The 21,774-nt window shown below is 39.7% G+C and overlaps 1 protein-coding gene across 10 annotated transcripts in view; it reads right to left on the reverse strand.

Moving 5' to 3' along the window:
• Csnk1g3 (casein kinase 1 gamma 3) overlaps window positions 1–20,971 on the reverse strand; it is an 82,123-nt gene extending 61,152 nt beyond the window's left edge. For 9 of the 10 annotated variants that reach the window (XM_040741809.1, XM_040741807.1, XM_040741805.1 and 6 more), the window contains exon 1: window positions 20,839–20,971. The gene's annotated coding sequence lies outside the window, so the exon portion shown is untranslated. Of the gene's footprint in view, window positions 1–20,542; window positions 20,669–20,838 lie in introns of those variants that run through there. The other variant, XM_005069107.4, reaches the window with a different exon arrangement.
• Between the last annotated feature and the right edge of the window lie 803 nt (window positions 20,972–21,774).

Raw genomic sequence — 21,774 nt, forward strand, 5'->3', positions numbered from 1 at the left:
GAAGGAAGGAAGGAGGAAGAAAGGAGGAAGGAAGGAAGGAAGACACCCTGTTAGTAAATTATTTAATAAACAAAAGGGGGGCATCAAAGAAATGCTAAATTGGGGAAAGATAAACCTAGAAAACTGCACAGACCCAAAGTTGGTCTTAAGGAGTACCAGCCAAGGTCATTGATTTTCAACCTGCAGAATAAATTTTTACAAAAACATAAAATAATGTATGAACCCTAACCATGTACAAGTTATGGTAAAATTAATAGAAGTTTGTTTGTTCATTAGGTACAAATAAAGTAAATGAAAGTACAGAGACAAGAAATTTCTGTTTCTTGCATAATATTAAGTGAAAAGGTAAGGTAAATGTTTACTACGATAAGCAATAGAGGTAAAATTAATATTTAAAGTATCAGAGGAAAGGAATAGATGAGGTAGAAGTAAAAAGACTGAAGAGTAATAGAAAGCCAGAGTAGGCATGCTAAAACCCCATTATTCTAGGTGGATACTTAAAGGTAACACAAAATTGAAAGAAAGAGTTGAGGACTTCTGAATCTGAAATCCATAACCCCGCCAGTATTTTTCTGAAGAAACATAGTTTTCAAATGATGACACTATCTTTAAAAAGTAAAGAACAACTAAAAAGGTATCCTTTCACTTCCTCACTTAATTGTTGTATAAACACCTTCTTAGATTATACAGGGCTGGGATGGAGCTCTTTCATAAAGTACTTGTCTTCTATATTCAAAGGCCCTGAACCCCAACCCTAGCACTTGAAAAACAGATAAATCTCAGAAACAATCTACTTAAATACTAAGTAGCACCAGTGATTGAAATGCCAACTGTTTTTTTTAAGTATCTAGAACAGTTTCAACAGACATACTATAAAAGGCCTAGAAAATATTTAAGTAAGAAAACCAGGAAGGAATACTGTTCAGTTTAGCACCCACATAAAGTGAATTTATTTCTGCATTTTCTAATGAACAGAAAGCACAAATGTGACTAAGTATGATTCACTGTGTCCAATTAAATTCCAGCTGCTTGAAAAAAATGGCTAAGGAAAGAACTGTAGTACTGAAGTACTGTAGTACTGTAATACTGCACTTTACCTACAGATGCAATCAAGAGTGAAACTAAGAACATGTTCAGAGAAACAGTCAATTTAAAGGATACAAGAAACATGACTAAACAGATCTTAAAGATTGGGCATCAAAACTACTGAGGTGTGCCATAGAAACACACCCTGCTCACAACTTTTCATAACACAAAGTATAATGCCTAAGGATATTGTAATTTTTGTAACACAAGTTTTCCCCTTTAACTGAAATCTTAATCCTTCTACTAACTAAAATTAGTAAACAGATTTAGCTACGTGAATGTGTATAAATGGTAACAAAATATATGTTAAAAGACAAGGAATTGGCCAAAAGGGTACTTTTACAATTGTCTTTAAGAAGGAACAAATATGAATAATCACTTGTCTTGTTTTCATGAACAACTTCATTTTGATATAGTGACATCCACTAATAAAAGAGCTTCGTGATTTGGAAAACACTAACATTACCTGACAGTGTAGACATATGAGGACTGATACACTCTAATTTGACAATCACTGATAAATCTTCAAAACAGAAAATCAGATTTTCTAATCAGCATGGTTCAATCAGTTAAAATCTTACAAAAAGGGCTGACCTCTTTAAGGACACAATCTGGATAAACCAGAGAAACAGTCTGAGAATATATTTACATAGTTATGTTCTGGAGAGTAACCCAAATAAACACCAGTGAAAAGTTCCAGATTTTAAAACAATTACATTACACTAACTTTCAAAATACTGTTGTAGCAAAAAAAGAAAAAGAATCATCCCATGAAACTCTAACAGAAAGTATAATTTATAAATTCAAAACTGTAACATACAAAGTTTCAAATTTTATATTCAAATCTTATTTGTGATAGTGTTATTTCCCTGCAGGTTTCTTACATAAAATAAAAACATATGTATTTATACAAGCAACACTAAATAGACTCACTAGGTTATGTGTATGTCTGTACGTATGTGTATGAATATAAAAATAAGAGACCTTGAATTTAAAAGGAGTAGAGGGAACATGGAATTGGAGGGAGAGAAAGAGATACAAATGGTGTAAAGTATTCATGCATAAAATTTTCACAAAGTATAAAATTAAAACTATATACTAAAAAAGGTTCATTGGGGTATCAAAAATGTGTTCACTCTCTAAGAGAAAAGCATATTAGAATATGTGTCTTCAAGCCTCTCTGAAATTTAAATGAGCGAAGACATTTGCAATGTGATGGCAGCAAGTGTCCCAGTTACTGGTTTCTGGCATTACTCCAACTGCAGTTGTCTAAGAAAAGAATAATCACTTATTTTTAAAGTTAAACCATTAGCTGTAATGTCAAAAATATAGATCAATTTCTTTAATTACATACTACAAAAATTGTTTCAAATTACTTAGAACCTATCATCTAAAATGACTTAATATTTCTGAAATTTGATTTCAATGATGTCCCTCTACACTCCTATGAAGAAGATCTAGAACCATCTAGGCTTTGGAACCACCTAGAATGGGAAAAAGAAAAGAAAAAGGAAGGAAGGTCGGACGGAAGGACGGAGGGACAGAGGTAGGGTTAAGAGGTTACTAACTAGTTTTTACATTCTCTCAACTGTAGATTAGGTAGTATCTACTAGTCTCTCATGAAACTCAGTTATTTAGGACAAAACTATCTAATAGAAAAGAAAATGGAGTACACACATGTAATAATAAAAATCTTTTTTTTGTACTATCTGTTTTATTTTGAGACAGGAACATACAGTCCTGGCTGTCCTGGAACTCACTTCTGTCGACCAGGTTGGCCACAAAGCCACAATGACCCACCAATCTCTGCCTTCCAAGTGCTGAGATCAAAGGCATGAGCTACCATGCCTGGCCAAAAAAAAAAATCGTGTTTTTGGTTCCATAAATGAGTGTGTGTGTGTGTGTGTGTGTGTGTGTGTGTGTGTGTGTGTGTGTGTGTGTGTGTGTGTGTGTGGTTTTCCTAAGTAAAATACATTTCTATAGGTTGTGGTCAAAGATATTTCTACAATTAAAGCTAGTATATAATAAGAGGAATACCAAATCATAGCACATTATAATTAGGTACAACTAAGGCAATTTTTAAATAAGAAACTTTATCAAATTCTAAGCTTCCTCAGCAGAGGAAAGTTTGTAAGTCTAATTAAATGAATTTTCTAGTCAAACAGATCTGACTATTCTCAAGTAAGTAGATGCCATGATGCAAAGAGTTTCAACATGTTCCCAAGGGCTCACATGTTGAAAACTGGGTCCCCAGTGTGGTATTAGAAAATGGTGTGATTTTTTTTAAAGTCCTAGAAGAAAATCACTAGGTCACCAGGATAAACTCTTGGAAGTGATTTAGTTCTTAAAAGAATCAAAATCCTCTGCTTTCCTGTCTCCCCATGTGACTTCTCCATCCACAACCATAAGGACACTCAAAAGGAATTCCTAACCAGACCCAGGCCAATGTCATCAGCATGCCCTTAAATCTTTAGAACTATGAGCTAAATCACAGTGCAGTGTAAACGTGAGCATGTAGTGTGAGTGTGATCACATTTGCACATGTGTGGGGAGGTTGTGGCTGACTTCCTCAATTGCTTTCCATATTATCAGGATGGGTTCTCTCTCTGAAACTAGTACTGATTGATTAGAGCAGCTAGTCAGCAAGTTCCAGAAATACAGCTGTCTCCACTGTTCCCTGGCAGTAGACTTATGGATGTAGGCAACAACCACACCTGGATCTTTTACAAGAACCTTGGGAATACAAACTCGTGTTCTTATGGTTGCACAGCAGACACTTTGCCAATTATGAGCCATTTCATCAGCCCCAACTTCCTGTCTTTATAAAAGCACTCAACTTCAAGTTTTCAGAACCCTAACAGAAAGCAAACCAATATATTAGGATGTGTGTGTGGGTCCACACAGTGTCTTCTGTGTGTTTTATTTTCAATTTCACAAGTAGATTTGTTTTTTATATTTATTTATGTGTATGCCACATATGTGCAGTTATCTGCAGAGGCCAGAAAAGGGTGTTGAATTTCCTGGAGCTGGAGTTACAAGCAGCTTGGGAGCCACCTGACATGGGTGCTTAGGAACCAAACTCGGGTCCTCTGAAAGAGCAGTAAGTGCTCTTACCTTCTTAACTACTAAACCAGCTCTCCAACTTCTCCTAAGTGAATATAAACATTCACCCATCCTTCCTGAAGCCCACAAGTCTCAACAGTTAGTAGTAGTTCAAGTCTCAACTGTGAACTACCCAGTCTCAAGTACCTATTGTATTACATACAGAGAACTGCAGGTCAGACTCACATTCTGACCTTTGAAGAACCATCTTTCCAGGTCAGATTGTGAGCTAGAAGCCATCAGAACCACTGGTTGATTGCAGTTTGGGAATAAATGAAACAGGAAGATTTTATTACTCCATCAGCTACTTATTCCAGAACTGACCCAAACAACACTCCAACAAACCTCTTCTACCATGGAACCCTCTTAATTACAGTAACAACTTGTCTGACAAGACACAACCGGAGGTATAACAGCAGGAACAATGTTATAAGTGTAGTCTGCTGCTTTCTCACTGGTTTTAAGGCCTGCTCCAGAAGAGAAAACTCATGCCTACTACCATAAATCTGGCTATGAACCCATGGTTGCAGAGCTAGCAGGCCCCCATGGTGAATTTATTACTATTATTCTGCTAAACTGTTCCCTAAATTCATCTTTCTGTAGCCCTCAATTGTCACTAGGAAGTTTCTTTTTGCAGTAGACAGTGGTAAGCACAAAACTCACAACTAATCAGAGTAGAGATAGTGTCAGTAGAGCACTCAGCTACAAAAAGGAAGTGTACATCATATTCCTACTCAGGGACCATCAAGGAAGAAGGGAAAGAAAGACTGTAAGAACCAGAGGTGAGAAGAGTAGGTATGAAAGTGCCTTTGGAACATGACAAGGACCATTGCACCGAGAAATCACAGCAGCTGTCTAGCCTGCTTAAGACTGCAAGATCAAGCCACTCAACATACTAGCATAGAGGAGTTCACAAGTCTCCACTTCTTAGGAGCTACTGCCAATTGATGGCTGCTAGGGGAGGGAGTCCGTAGTTTTCTTTAAGGGTGTGGACCCTGGTAGGTGAGCCATACTCCAGTAGATGGCCCCATACCCATGGATATATGAGCAGCATAAAATGGACTTGGTGAGTTATTTAAAAAGAAAGAGGGCATGAATTGGAAGGTGCTGAGGAGGTGGATATAGGGGAGTCAAACAGAAGGGTTGGGAGTGGATATTATCTGTACTTCTATGACCTACAACTTTTTAAGTACACCTTTTATATTCATTAAAAATTATTTTCTTCTGTTCATCAGGAAAGTGAAAAGCATCTTATTCACAATAGTTATGTTTTATCAGGTTGGTGACTATACAGAATAATCAAACACTGAACCACTGCTCCTAGGAAAAACACATTCAAGGTTTGTCCAGACTCTTTCTTTGGTAACAAAAGTTCAACCAAACCAACCAATATTCAAACTTATTTTATGTATGTTTCTGTTTTAAAACACTATACCTATCCCTGCACCTAAACTGACTTATTTTCTCCAGGACACACACATTTCCTTATGTTTAGGAACATCATTCATCACTTCCACAGTAGGTCTGGGGTCATTTTAAACAAAATCACACAAGGAAAAAGGAAAAGAAAGGACTCATCATGAAAAGCAACACCAGAAGACTAAGTCACCTTATTTAACCTCAGTTGGAAACACACACTGACTAAATCAAAGTTTTTTCTACTTTTAATAAGTTCCTGTTTGTGACTCATTTGATACTCACAACAGCAAGGAGTATTAATTATCAGACTACAAATCAATGTCAGCAACCAGGAAAATTTGAAAATATGGACTCCTCAAATAGTCAAAAAAAAAAAAAAGGAAAAATCTCCTCTAATTGATGAAATTTTTCTCATTGAAAGTATCCCACCTCGTGCTGGGAAGATGGTTTGGTCACACAAGCAAGGAGTTGAGTTTGGATCTCTCCAGCATGCAAATAAAAAGCTAAACACTGCTGCATCTGTGTGCATCGGAAGCCCTAGGCTGGGGTAGGCGGATCTTAAATTGGGGACCAATGTGGGCAACACAGTGAGAAACCTTGACTTGAAAAAAAAAAAAGAATTCCAGGGTTGGAGAGAGAGCTCAGGTGCTTGCTATATAAGCACAAGGACCTAAATTTAAGCCTCAGTACCATCAACCCTCTTTGAACTACAATCAGGAACTAAAGAATGCATTTGTAATCCGAGCACTAGGGAGGCAGAGACAGGAAGATCCCCAGGGCTAACAGGCCATCCATTCTAGCCAAATCCTGAGACCCAGCTTCAGTGAGAGACACTCTCTCAAATCACAAAATGGAGAACAAGTAAGGAAGACACCAGCTGTCAACCTACACACACACACACACACACACTGACACACTTTCATCTAATAAATGAATAAGAAATGAGAATTAAATATCACCACTATGTGACTCCTGATGAATATAATGATACTAAACAAAGATGAGGAATGATTGCTAATATCATAAGAACCAACTCTTTTCGATAGAGGCAAAACATTTGAAACTGAATCAATCAGACCTCTGCGTTTCACTGTCCATGTTAAGAAAGCCTAGAGAAAAATGCTTTATTCTTCTATTTAGTATCAAAATACTCCAATTTGTTAATCTGATGTCCTCAAAAGGCATGCTCCTCAACTTGTCTTCCCAGTAACAGAACACATTAAAAACTGTTTAAAAGAAAAAGGCAAATTAACTAAGATAATAAAAAAAAAACTGTTTAAGAGGATAATCAATGATCGATGAAAATGTTCTTAGAAATTTCGAAGTAGTAATTCATATAGTTGTTTCCTTTCTAAATAAAGAGCTAGAATGATGATCATAAAGTTGTAAGGCAATTTAGAGTTCCAAGACACACCACAAGAAATTAAATAATACCTCATGGATCAAAGGTCTTTTTTTTTTTTTCTTCTGGTTTTTTGAAACAGGATTTCTCTGTGTAATTAGCCTTAGCTATCCTGGAACTAGCTCTGTAGACCAGGCTGGCATCAAACTTAAAGATCTACCAGCCTCTACCTACCGAGTATTGGGATTAAAGGTGTGCACCACCATTCCCTAGCTAGTATCAAAGGTCTTTTTTGTTTGTTTGGCTCTTGTTTTTTGTTTTTGAAGATGGGTTTCTCTGTGAAAAAATCCTGGCTGTCCTGGAACTCACTCTATAACTCAGGCTGGCCTCGAAAGTTCTTTAATATTGTAATTTTGACTCCCCAAAATGCTAAGATCCAAAAAGGGAAAGAAAAGCAAAAAACTGGGCCTAGAAGTCTGGGCCTATACAACCCAGCAACATGACAGGATGAATAAGAGGGTTATGGGTTCAAGGCACCTAGTTAACTTAGTTAATGAGCCCCTGCCTCAAAATACAAGTATAAAGAAGGCAAGGGACAGGACTCAATGGTAGAGCACTTGCTTACATGTACACAGCCCCATATTCAATCCCCAGGACTTAAAAAACACCACTAAACATATACTAACATTTTTAAACAATAAAAGCTCTTAAAAGTTACTTTCCTTTAAATAAGTCTAATAAGCCTATTCTAGGAATAAAATTTAAAAAGTTAAAGCTGAAGAACTGAAAAAATGGTTCAGTAAGACTGCTTGTTGTGTCGGGCGGTGGTAGTGCACGACTTTAATCCCAGCACTCGGGAGGCAGAGGCAGGCGGATCTCTTTGAGTTCGAGGCCAGGCTGGACCGACAGCCTCCAAAACAATACAGAGAAACCCTGTTTCGTAAAAAACCAAAAAAAAAGACTGCTTGTTGCACAAGCAAGAGGATATGAGTTTGAATAAAAGCTGGTGTGACTTCATGTGCCTGTAAGCCCAGTCAGTATTGTAGGAGGCACAGGTAGTTCCAGGTGCAGAGAAATAATACAGAGAAATAATACAGAGAATGATAGGGCCTACCCATACATGAGAATGTAAGTGCCTGCTCAAACACACACATTAATTTTCAAAATGCTAATCTTCCCAATAAAAAGATGAAACAATTCATTTATCCAACCAATTGGCAGCCACTAGATGCCTACCATGGGCCAAACATAGAAATGAAGAAATCAAAATAAGACACATACAGATTTTGACATGGTACATTTAAAGGCAGTAATATAAAGTACACTATATACTACAATGAAAGTACAGGGCTTTCTGAGCACATGCCAAGTGTACAGAACCACATTGTAAGTAGAGACGTTGGCTATCTACGAGGTTCAACATGCTCACTATAGGATGTGCAACTTCAAGTGCCTGGTATCTTGGTACATTCAAAAGCACAGATAAGCACGTGAAGCCCTGCTCACTGCTCCCTACCCTTCAGGATGAAAAGAGAATAAGAAGAACATAAACACAGTCAGTGTCATTCCCCTACAGCAAGTTCCTACAAGACTTTCATAAGCAGGTTTGTTTCTGCTACCTTTATAGCAAGCAAAAAAAAAAATCTGAGAATGCACAATTTTAAGTTTCTTGAGGAACACTATTTTGAGGGAGGAATGAGAAGATTACAAAGAAAAGTAGAGAAAGGAAAAAGTAAGCTAACTGAGAAGGTAAGGATTAGAAAGTAAAGGGGAAGGGGAGCCAAGATACGTATAAAGATATGTACAGTGGTAACTTAAAAATAAACTAAGGAAGTTCAAGGAAACTAAAACAGACACCCTTGAGTCTGTCATTAAGTGGGGCTGGGGGAAAGTCAAAATGTAAAAAGAGGGCTGTCTGTAGGTGCTCTCACAGGAAGTTATCATGCGCACTACCCTTGATATACTCCTGAAGACTGAAGAGAGCAACTGGATACTCAACTGCGTCCAGACTCCTTACATGGGCTCACACTCAGCATCCTAACAACACTATGCTTCTGGGACCTCACCAGGCCCAAGATCCAGGGTTAGTTACTCAGTTAGGAGGACTAAAGAAAGCAGGAAAAGTGGACATGCAATAACTTTCAATACTGTTACAGAAACTAATGCAAATTAAAATAAAGTCCTTTTGATGAGCAGAAACTTACAAGGAAGCAAAAAAAAAAAAAAACTGAAACTACCCAGGGAAGTAAAATACAAACATTCCTAGCAAGTAATTCTGTGAAAAAGCAGATGCAAATCCACCGAAATCCACACAGCACCTTTCAAAGTTCTTGCAGTCACCTCTTTTAGTTTTCAGAAAGTCTCAGGATTTTTTACTGCATACACCCCAGTAAGGACAAGACAGCACATTTAAAAAGAAAAGACACAGCCGTGCGGTGGTGGCGCACGCCTTTAATCTCAGCACTCGGGAGGCAGAGGCAGGCGGATCTCTATGAGTTCGAGGCTGGGCTGGACCGACAGCCTCCAAAACAATACAGAGAAGCCCTGTCTCATAAAAACCAAAAAAAAAAAATAAATAAAAAAGAAAAGAAAAGACACATACACTTGCCAAATCTATAATGAAGCCTACAAACACATAAAACAGGGAAATAAAGGTAATAGTTTAGGGAATCGCAATATACCTCTGATGGCAGACTGCTTGCCTACCATGCACAAGACCCTGGGTTGAATCTCAGCACTTAAAAAAAGACAAAGAAAAGAAAAACAAAACAACATCTAAAGGGTCAGCAAGACTGCTCATCATATAATGGACCTTGTCATGTAGAAATGGCAACCAGATCTCCAGACCCACACAAAAGCTGGAAGGAGGGAACTAACTAGAGTTGTCCTCTGATGGATAGCATGCACACACGTGCACACACACACACATACCAAGAGGCCACAACATATGCACACACACCATACACACCATACTAATAACATCTCAGAACAGATTTTGCATATTTAAAACAAGTCAATCGATGCCAAACACAAAAAATTATTCATAACAAACAGCAGTCCTATAAAACAGTACTCATTACTCTTTATTGTGTGTTGATTTTACTATGGTACTGTGGTATTTTGCTGAATTAACAATAATTTCCAATGCCAGGTGTTGGTGGCACACGCCTATAATCCCAGCACTCGGGAAACAGAGGCAAGCGGATCTCTGTGAGTTCGAGGCCGGGCTAGTCTACAGAGCGAGTTCCCAGACAGTCTCCAAAACACTACAGAGAAACCCTGTCTCGAAAAACCAAATAATAATAATTAACAATAATAATAATTTCCAAAAGTCATTCATAATGTTCACAAATAACATGTTCTCCAAATCCTAGTATGCAATGTTAAAGCTCTCTACCACAAATTCTTAAATATCAGGGTATTTTTTAGAAATCTAATCCTTACAATTTATAAAGTAATGGCAGAAACTTGCCACCATGCAGAGAGAGAGAGAGAGAGAGAGAGCGAGAGAGAGAGAGAGAGAGAGCGCACATGCATTGGAACTGAATTGAACTCATAATAAAACATCTTGTTCCCAGCACTCAGGAGGCAAAGGCAGGCAGACCTCTGAGTTCAAGGCCAGCATGGTCTACATAAAGAGGTCCAGGACATACGGGGGGGTGGGTGGGTGGGTGGGTAGGTAGATAAAAGGCTTGCTCCCATTCCATCAGACCAAAAGTGTTGTAACAATTGAGGCTACTCCTGAGCCAAAAGCCAGCTAGCATCAAGTGAGACACAAAAAAGAAGCTCAAATAGCCAACAATGGCAAAAGGATCCTATACACACCTATTATCAGTGTACAGTGTGTATACAGTGTATACATTTCCTAACTATACTCAATATAGGCGATATAATATATAGACAATAAAATATATCTATTATAGATAATATAGCATATCTATTCGCAATATTTCTACTGAGGAAAACTCAGGTACTTGTAAGCCATGAAACAAAAGAGAAGAAGTACATCTGCTATATGACCACTGAGGTCTCTTCTGTCCCCAAGGAGACTCCTCCATTTTGGCACTTAGCAGCTAAGAAAGGAAGTTCAAAGGTTTGCGGTCTGGGTTATACACCAAGACTCTGTCTCAAAAACCTTTAAAAAAAAAAAAAAAGCAACCCAATGATTCTCTAAATATGTCACTATAACATAAATAACTTTCAATTAGCAAGCATTCTTTAAAGATTAAAGAGATGTTTTTGTTTTTATTACTTAATTCTTAATATTTCCAAGGGTACTCCCTAGTTGCTGCTGTAATTTCTTCTTGATAAATTTCTGTTTAAAAAGCCTTACAAGAGATCTTAAATGTTCTAGCTTGGATGCTATGCTTACCGATAATTGCTAATGTGAAATGAATATGCCTCATCGAGGAAGCAGGATCTGATGATGCTATGAAAAGTCACTTCTTTTTTAACCTGGCCCTGTGTGTGTGTGTGTGTGTGTGTGTGTGTGTGTGTGTGTGTGTGTGTGTGTGTGTGTGTGTGTGTGTGTGTGTGTGTTTTGGTCTCATTCTATAAACTCATGGCAACCCACCTGGATTGGCCTTCTGAGTACTGGGACTATAGGTCCATGAACCACCATGCCCTTTCCATGCATTTCTTTATCATTTTCACACTCATCCCCAATTAAGATGACAGCATGAAGTCACTGGTTTTTAATAGTAAAAGGTGTGTATAAAGAAAGGAGGGAATCTTTTCAACCTTGCAGCCAACTAGAACAGCCTATAGAAATCTAGAATATACCAACACTCTGGGCCATCACCACATTCAAATATAAATGAGTTAGGCAACATCCTATGAAAATGTTAGCAGGGATTTGGGCTCAGAGCCACTGGTAGGAAACGGTCTCCAGGGCCCTTTCTCTCCACTCAACTACTAACAAAGTGTTAGCGTTCCCATTCTCAGGCGTACAAACACAATCTTATACATATGCGTTATATGCTTTTCTTCTCTTACCACAAGGAGGAAAATACATGCAATAAGATTCAATCTTACTCCTTTTTTTGAGACAGAAGTTCTCTGTGTAACAGTCCTGGCTATCCTGGAACTCACTCTGTACACCAGGGTGGCCTCAATCCCACAGAAATCCGACTGCCTCTGCCTCCCAAGTGCTGGAATTAAAGGTGTGTGTCACCACTGCCCAACCATTTACTTGATTTTTCTCATCCTAAATACTCATAAATTACTTTTCCAGTCTTAAAAAAATTTTATAAATACAGTATTAAGATAATTAACAAAGCATACAGCATATATTCCATTTAATCAACTAACATTAAACATATCAGAAAATATACAAAAGAATGACTTTTTAAACAGGTAACATTTTAATACCTTATAAACAATAAGCATTTATAGAATCTCAATTACATAAAGATATTTTAGCCAAAACATACCTTGACATTCACATGCTAGAAAAGAACTCAGAAAACAATCTACCATTTGCTTAAATGAAAATTGGTATCACAAGATTCCATGTCTTGAAGAATTAGATGTAGGAAGTAGATGTGTTGCTGGTACTACTACTTTCAGATCCCAGGAATGAATACAAAATAACACTTTTACAAACCTCTACACCAACAAATGCCACCTACACAACAACTAAAGCCTAGTAGTTATACCTGCAAACTGGTGTCAGGCAATCCATGATTACAATTTCATTATAAGGATTTGTGGTCATATGTTTGCACACATAACCATACATAAGACTAGTGGGACAGGATGAATGTTCTCTTTTCTCCATTACTTTACCAAACATATTTGCCTGCCAAAAGAATGTACAGTACTCATTGCTAGAGTAAGTATTTCAAAGAAATAGAAAATAAACATGACACAGACTGGGTGTAAGGGGTTTAAAAAAAAAAGCATTTTCACTTCCCTTTTCACAAAGGAAATTCTGTACATAATTGTAACTCTAAATATATCACATTCTAATACACTGTCTAGTACTCTTGCAAAAACAAATCTAAAAAAATATACAACACAATCATCTCAAAATAATGAGAAACCTATTACTTTTACAAAGTACATTTATACTGAAAGGTATCACATGGCCAATTTAACCTTAAAACTTCAGAAGTCTACTGGAATGGCTCAGTGAGTAAAGTCCTTGCTGCATGAGCATGAGGAGCTGAGGTCAGATATCCAGCACATGCTGGATACAACTGCTGGGCACGGCAGCAGCACATGCCTGTAATCCCAGCATGAGGTCATGGTGAAGGAAACATGGCATAGATATATAGGTAGATCCGAGGGGCTCCAGCCAGTCAGTCTAGCTGAAATAGCAAGCTCCAGGTCCAGGGACAGACACCACCTCAAAAACTATAGTAAAGAGAGGAAGATACTGAAGGTGAACTCTGGCCTCTACAAGCTTACTCACAGACAAATGCATTCTCTCTCTCTCTCTCTCTCTCTCTCTCTCTCTCTCTCTCTCTCTCTCTCTCTCTCTCTCTCTCTCTCTCACACACACACACACACACACACACACACTGAATACGTACATACACATACACTCTCATATACAACTAAAAATTTTAAGATGTCAATGCATTCAATTTTACAAATAAAAATATGTATCAATAATTTAGGGAACACTTATTTCAAGGTATTACACGATGGCAGTAAAAAATCATGTATAAAAATACCTAAACTGGCAGAAAACATTCTCACTAGAAATCTATTCTCTTCACTCAAAAAAAAAAAACAAGATATTTTCGGATGAAGAAATGCAGACATAACTGAAAATTCAAATACAGAAAAATACTAAAAGGAAAATGTAAAATTATTTCTAATATCACTTATAACTTTCATTAACATATTCATTTGGGAGATAAATAGTAAATATATTTATGTACACATGCACATGTCTATGCCTTCCTTTATATAAAATGAAGGCGGGAAATGTCTAATATAACTCTTCAAAATGAATATATGTAAGTGGATGTATCCTCACTCTGTTTTGCATTTTCATTGAAGCAGGTCAAACTTGAGATTATTCAGTGAGTGTATGACGCACAGGTGTGCACTTCAGTGTTTGTTACTGCTTATTTGAAGAGAAATGAAAAAAAGATCTGTTACTTGGAGAAAAAAGAACCCCTCGGGCTGACTGCCTCCAAAGACTAAGAGCACGGTCCCTGCCCCAGAAATGCTTGGCCGACTGATGTGCAGCCACAGCCTGAATCTGCACCGGAGACAAGTCTACTTTATGGCCTCCCACCTGCTGGTCAGAGGGTATGACACTAGTAATTTGGAGACGAGAGCTCTACTAATCAAGTGCATGACATCAATATTTCACTCAACCTTCCTATGACTCATTCAATTTTAAAACTGTGAGATTCTCCCACGCCTCTCCATCCCACCACCACTGTTTCTCCTGTTGTCAAATGTGGTAAGAAACCACCCTTTCTTCCTGTCATTGGGACTCCCCAATTTCAAGTTTGTCAGACACTTTAATTTCCACAGAGCACTTACTCTCTGCTTGGTGTGAGGAACATCGTAGTCTACTGAGATCAAAGGTGTAGGCAGTATTTTGAACAAGGACCAGAGGACAGTAATTAAATAAACGTATTCATGAATTTTTTTATTTGAAAGTAGAATAGCTTCAAGAGTGCCATGTAAAATATATAGTCTTACTATACTTGGATACCCTATTTTAGTGAGTCAAGAAGTCAGTTTAAAAACTAGAAATATTTTTAGGTCTGAAAAATATTGAGCCTGGAGTACATTTAAGACAGTACAACATGGAAGCTTTCTAACCTTTCTTCCAATGTATCTGTATAACACGGATGAGTTCAAAGCGCATTTACATGCATTATTTATTTCATTCTCAAAACAAGCAGATGTAATGGTCACTATTGATTACATTTCTAATATCCATTTCTCCCATTCTTTCTTCTCACACTATTTTCAAAATATCCTCTCTCCACTACGTAACTGTAAAGCAAAGGGTATATCCTAACCAGTAGACACCAAACATAATTATTCCCCTTGTCCTAACTGGATAAAACAGGTGCAGCATGAATTCTGACCAATAAAATATGAAGAAAAAAATATGCTGGCAGGCCAGTGCTAAGATTTCTTTGATTTGGGAGGGAGGGACAAAACAAGGAGGGCAGGCAGGCAAGCAAGCTCCACAACCTCCTCTGCCAAAACAATGGGAGCTGATAGCAGCCTACAGATGTACTGAGAGCACAGACCACAGCCACAGTCACAGAGAGGCAAACAACTACTCAAGACGCAGCCTTGAGCCTTCCTGATTCCAGGCCACACTACAGTACAATGCATTTCAGCCTTCTGAAGCAGTGGAGCCCACATAAGCAGCATATCCCTGCATCTTTCTCAACCCGGACCTTGTTCTTTTCCTCCTTTCCAACTTGAGCTCAGCCCGGTCAACACAGCCATCTTCAGCCATCCACAGCATGCCCTGCGTCCCACTCAAGTGTCCCTGCTACACATCAAGGGAGTGGTATTTTACTTTCTAAGAACAACCTCACCTAACAATTCAGCACAGCAGTCCCTAATTAACTAGATGAGCTACAAAAATGAGAAGGCTCTACTCAGATGCTGATGCTGTATAAAAGCTGAAAAATAGCTCACAAAATCCGGCCAGTCAAGTGTAGTGCAAACTATATGAGACTAACATTAATCACATAACTAGATATTTAAACAATTTACTCCCAGAAATGACCGTCTGGTAGGGTCAGGAATATCAGAATTTCCTTCTTGTTTTCAAAAGAAGATGCAGCCAGGCACAGTGGCTCAAGCCACTAGTCCTAGCACTTGGGAAGGTAACACGAGATTTAAAGTTCACGATCAACCTGGGCTACATGTGAATTCCAGGTTAACCTGCACTACAGAACAAAACCATCTCAAAACAAAACAAAGCAACAAAAAGAACAACAAACAATCCACTCATTAAGAGATACTTACTATTAAGTAAGACTCAACACTGATGTAACTAGAAGATTTGATTTTAGGAGATTCCTTTTTAGTTTATTTATCAACAGATGTCAATTAACTTTCAAAAATTTTAATCTACAGAACAACAACAAAAACCCCACAGACACTAATAATTTACGGCTCCAAAACAAGGTCCATTTGCAGGGCTATCTTGCAGTACATCTCACAACACTTAAGCAGCCTTACTGTGGGTCTTCATACATTGTCCTGGGTTGACATTCCATCCTCCCCATATTTCAACTGTAATTGGTTTTGCTACACTGCTGTTTCCAACAGTCAAATGGTTCTCATACAAACACGTTTCTGACCTCAGAATTTGCTGAGGGTTTTACTGCAATATGTGATTACAAAATCAAATGTAACTGCCATCAATGGTTTGTGGAGCATAAATCCTAATTATCCTTGGGGGGAAGGACAACTGGTAGGAATGAAAGTCCAAGAGGAAACTAGAGTAGATTACTGCCACCCCATGCAGCATGGGCTTTGCTCTGTCACTTCTACAGAGAGAAGAAAGCATCATTCAAACTCAAGAGTGGTTTAGGCAGAGGTCACTTAAGAGGCATTTTCATACACTGAGTATTCCCAAGAATCCTGGGTTATTCTACAGGACAATTAGCCTTCTAGCAGTTGACACATACCTGCAATTTCTGAAGATCTATATGGCATCATACCTCGGCACTTTCACAACAGGTGGCTGAATCGCAATGAAGAACGTAATGGCAGAATCAACCCCAACCCTCAATCTCCTCTCCTCTCCTCTTTCCCCAACACACAATGTAGCTATAACCTAAACAAAGTATTTCTAGGCAATCCAGAATTGGTTAAATGCAAACAAAAATTTGAACACAACTTCAAGTCTGACATTACTATACTAGAGGAAAAAAATCATTAGATAGTTTAAAAATATATATAACTGATGTGATATTTTTTTCCTAAGCCACTGAAAACTATAAAAATAAAAGTTGACATGATTCAGTCAACAAATTTATTAAACTTAATTCTAAGTAGGTCATACATCATTATTAAAGACAATGGCTAAAATGTATTTCTTTCTACTCAAAACACACTAACACTTGATGGTTAGGGATGCTAAGGTGAGGGACTGGAATGGATGAGGAGATATAACCACTAGGAACATAGTCAGTATGCGCTAACCCCAGGTCCTATAATAGCAGGGACCTTCAAACACACAGTTTCTAAACTTCATCTTTGAGAAGTGAGTTAGGAAAACCTGCTTAACGGTGAGTATCTAAAAATAATCGCCACATACACCTCTCTCCTCCAGTATTTGCTAGGCAAGCACTCTACCACTGAGCTATAACCCCAGGCCTTATTACATATTTTCCCATTAGTTTCCAGGCCTTCCAGAGTCACTCCACATTAAAAAATAATGCATACTTGATTCCAAAAATAAGACCCCAAGTATGAAACTGTGGATCAACACAAAGGGAATGCTTGTCAATGAAATTGTTTTCTGAGCCTATAGATTCCTTGCAACTGGAAAATGACATCTATCCCCAAATTGCCACTTCCAAAGAAAGTGCCAACTTTCTTAAAGGGTCAACACTGGAACATACTAACAGTATCAAATATTATTATTAAATGCCAACTGCTGGAATAAAGAAAAAAGTATGAAAGTTGAAGAAAAAAACAATATTGGTAAATAAGAAGGGGGGGGACTCAAATATACATTATTATTCCCAAAATATATTTTCAACCGCTTACTTAAAATCACTTAAACTTCCCTGCTCTCAAAATGGGAGTCCCATCAATTAACTGAATCCCCGCGAAGAATTCAAAATGGTACTACACAAAGTAGACTTAAAAGTAAACTATAGCTAGTTTTCTTTTTTTAGGGGGTAAGTTTCAAAATATTAGAAACTTGATCACAATCTAGGTCTTTTTAGTATTAAGAGAGAAATTAGAAAGGGAAAAAAACTTCATTGTAACAAGGTTCACTTTTTTACAAGTACTCAAAACTGATGGTATGAGGGTGATATCTCTGTAAGCACTATGATAGTGATTTGAGGGTTAAATTGTTTTAGAGTCTACTAATATTTAAGATGACTAAAACCTAACATATGTTTACCTGAAACTATGGTTATTCTCATTTTACCATCTTACTATTACAATTAATTTTCTTCATGTGTAGATTTTTTTCTCATGACACTTTATCCATAGCAAACCTCACCTTCAAATACATTCACAGTAACAGATTATGCAATGGCCTGAATTTTGTTGTGTTGTTTAAAGTTCAGCCCTCCCTTTATTTTAACTGTGTATACTGTTTGGGGATACCCTTTATAAGTAAACCAATACTTGTTCTATTCTGGGAAGAAAATAAAACTGAACTAAAAACTATACCATAGAAATTATGTGTTCTATTCCCAGCAGGGAAAAGATTACAGGATGGATCAGAGGGAACACAGAAATAATTGGAGAGCTTCCCATTTCTCCCTGAGTCACTTTTACAGTCTTGATTTATTTCACGTAAAACCAATTACAAGATTACCAGACACGCCCATACTCCAATGTAAGAAAAATTACAAAGCCATGTATAAACTGATTTCCATTGTATGCATCTGTTTCCCCCTCAGTAGCAGAGATGATAGCCAGCTAACTATTGAGTTATAATTTGTTTCCATTTGTTTTTTTGTTTTTGTTTTTGTTTTGTTTGTTTGTTTTGTGTTTTCAAGACAGGGTTTTGGTATAGTTTTGGAACTCACTCTACAGACCACGCTGGCCTTGAACTCACAGAGATCCAACTGTCTCTGCCTCCCTAGTGCTGGGATTAAAGGCGTGTGCCACCACCGCCCGGCTTATAATTTGTTTGGTAAACATAGCATTCTTACTTGCGGTCTTCTTACCACCATGGAAGAGATACATTTGGGCCTTCACACCTCCAACTGATTCAATGCCAAATACCAGGCATTGGGAACCGAACCCCCACGGCCTGCTCTCCGCCTACTCTCACAGCTTCCTCTTCCACAGCAGCCTTGCATCCAGCTCGACAGGTGCTCCAACACCCAGCCATGTGACAGTGTCAGCTGCCCTCCACTTACAAAAGTACTGTCCCCAGCCCCCTGTGCCTATGAACAATTTTAAGGCCCAAACACAGTGTCACAGCTCCACACTCACTCACAGCTTCCTTCAAATTAGTATATTTCACACACACCCCATGCTGCCACAGCAAGCTCGAGTTGCAATTATCTGTGGCCATGCCTGCTTCTCCCTTGAAGGCAGCTAGAGTCTCATTCATATTCATAATTCTACCCAGTCTTTCTAATGACATCAAGTGGTAAGGGCATGAACTCATTAAATTATCACTTGATCCTAATCCCAGTACTTTATTTTGAAAAGAGTAACAAATGACTTCTGTGTTTAGATTTGTGTTATACATTAACATTTGCAAATCTAATAATGAAAATGTCGATAATTACATAATTCATTAATTTTTAAGCTGATAAAGGGGGGGTCACGAACATGGAGTACATAAATCATCAATAATCATTCCTCAAAATCTCCCACAACCTCAAAAAAAGTCAAATCTATACCAACATTAAAAGCAAGGTGGAACACTAGCTGGTTATCCTAACACTCAAGAGGCCTCAGCAGGGGGGATAAAGAATTCAAGTCCAACCTGAGCTATGCAGTCAGATCCTGTTTCAAAATTCCAAAATAAGTAAATAAAAAAAAAAAACTAGAACCTTTCTGTCCCCAGGTCCTACATTATTTCCTTCTATGTGATGCATACAGATCCAGAAATGCAAGCTCACTTAAAGCAAAACTATACATTCTATTAAGGTGAACGGCACACAATGTACTTGATAACACCTTTCTTCCAGTGCCTATATTAAATCTTTGTGAAGCTAGAACAGCTAATATACAAAATATGAAGTTTCCCTTAGGACAGATTCACAGGGGAAGCAAAGTTAGGTAACCATTATAAAACACTGTAAGCACATTTCAAAAAATAAGCAATTAAGAATGCAACAAAGCATCTGATTTTTGTCACAGAATATATTTTCTTAAAGCAGTCTCACGTCTAATTTTAATTATTCTCATACAACTCCGTGACTATTTTTCTTCCACCTTGTGTTTACAGAGAAAGCCAAGATTCTCGAAAGAAGCATACATTTGAATTTGTTGATTCTATTCCACTTTCACAGTTCGGTATCTCTACCTGTGGTCAAATGCCAAGTATAAGCACAAGAAGTAATTGCAAGACTAAGAAACTGTTTTCGTTAAGTTTATTCTTCAAAGGCGTCTCATCTTCTAATGTGAAGTACACGTAGAACAGAATGCTCAAATGAGGGCACGGACCTACGCCCCGACACTCACCCCGACAGAGCTAAAAACTCATCCCGGGCCAGAAGCAACAACAGTATAGCCCGCTGCCACTCACACTTCTCCCTCACCTCAACTTTTCGGCCTCACGCACACACGGGGTGGGCGAGCAGGAGCGATCGTGGACCTCACAGCCCTAAGTCCCCCGATCCCAGCAGCACACAGGATCTCCATCACCACCCCGCACCCAAGCACCGCGGCGCCTCCTCCCCCGCGAGCCGGTAAACACAGCAGCCCGACCCAGGAGCCCACCGCAGGCACGTCGCCGCCTTCCCCGAGAGGCTCGGCCAAGTTCCGAGTCGGCGGAAGGAAGGCTCGGCACACCGTGGCTCCCTCGCCGCCGCCTCGGCGGTGGGAAGTTGCTCAGCGCCGCCACCGCCGTCTCCTCCTCCTCCTCGCCGCCCCGGGGCTCGGGCAGCCGCGCGGCCGCCGGGCCCCTCCCCAGCCCGGCCCGCAGCCCCCGCGTCGCCCGCCCCGGCCTCGCCCCGCCGCCCGCGCCCCTGCCTCGCCCCGCCAGCCGGCGCGGGCCTCCGCGGACCGGAATTTACCTCAAGAGGCGCAGCCGCGGGCAGCGGGCTCGGCCAGGCGCTCGCGTCCGCCCGTCAGCGCCGGCACATCCCCGCCGCCGGCGGCCGCAGAAGATGAACGAGGCCGGGGAGAGGAAGGTGCGAGCGAGGAAAAGGACGGGCCCGCGTCTACTGGCTCGGCGCGCCGCCGCCGCCGCCGGCACCTCCTACTGCCGCCGCTGAGCGCCGGGTCGTCGGCCGGGCCGCGGCTGTGGCCACCGGTGCAACCGGGAATGAATGCACGGCGGCGCCTCGCTTATCCGGAGGTCAAACATCCTTCGGCCTCGAGCATCCGGAGCGGCACCGGACCCGGAAGTGAACACATGAGAGGAGGAAAAAAAAAAAAAAAGAAAGAAAAGAGAAAAAAAAAAAGGAAAGCGTCTGGTCTCTCCAGCGGCGGAGGCCCCCAAGCTGCCCGCATCAGCGAAAAAAGCCGAGGGGAGCCGAAGATGACACAGGCCGGCTCGGATTGGTCGGCTCGCCGGCCGGAAAGGAGGCCACGCGCTCATTGGCTGGCAGGGCCGAGAAAGTCTTAAGTCCCGCCCAGCCCCGCCTTCGCAGGAGCGGCGCGCGAGAGGGGAGCGGTTGTAGGTCCCTGGTGGCTTCTGGCTGGAGCCGTGGGAGGCAGGCTAAGCGAGGTCTGCAGAGAACTGCGAGAGCTTCAGAAATGCTGCCAAGAGTCAAGGGACAGAGCATTCAGGCCATCGTTGCTCAGCCAGGGTGTCAAGGCCTTGAACAGAGTCTGGACGGCCCTCCAGGTGCCAGCAAATCAGGACCAGGTTGTTAAGGTCTCCGCCTTCTGACCCCAAGTGCTATACCACGGATTCTGGGTGCTTAAAATAATGGTTTGTGGTTCACATTTTTTTAGCCTTTTTGTTTTTCAAATGAAGCTCTAGGAGTATGGGCACTAAACGTGAC

Source organism: Mesocricetus auratus, unplaced genomic scaffold, assembly GCF_017639785.1.
Source record: "Mesocricetus auratus isolate SY011 unplaced genomic scaffold, BCM_Maur_2.0 Super-Scaffold_6730, whole genome shotgun sequence".
Lineage (NCBI taxonomy): Eukaryota > Metazoa > Chordata > Mammalia > Rodentia > Cricetidae > Mesocricetus > Mesocricetus auratus.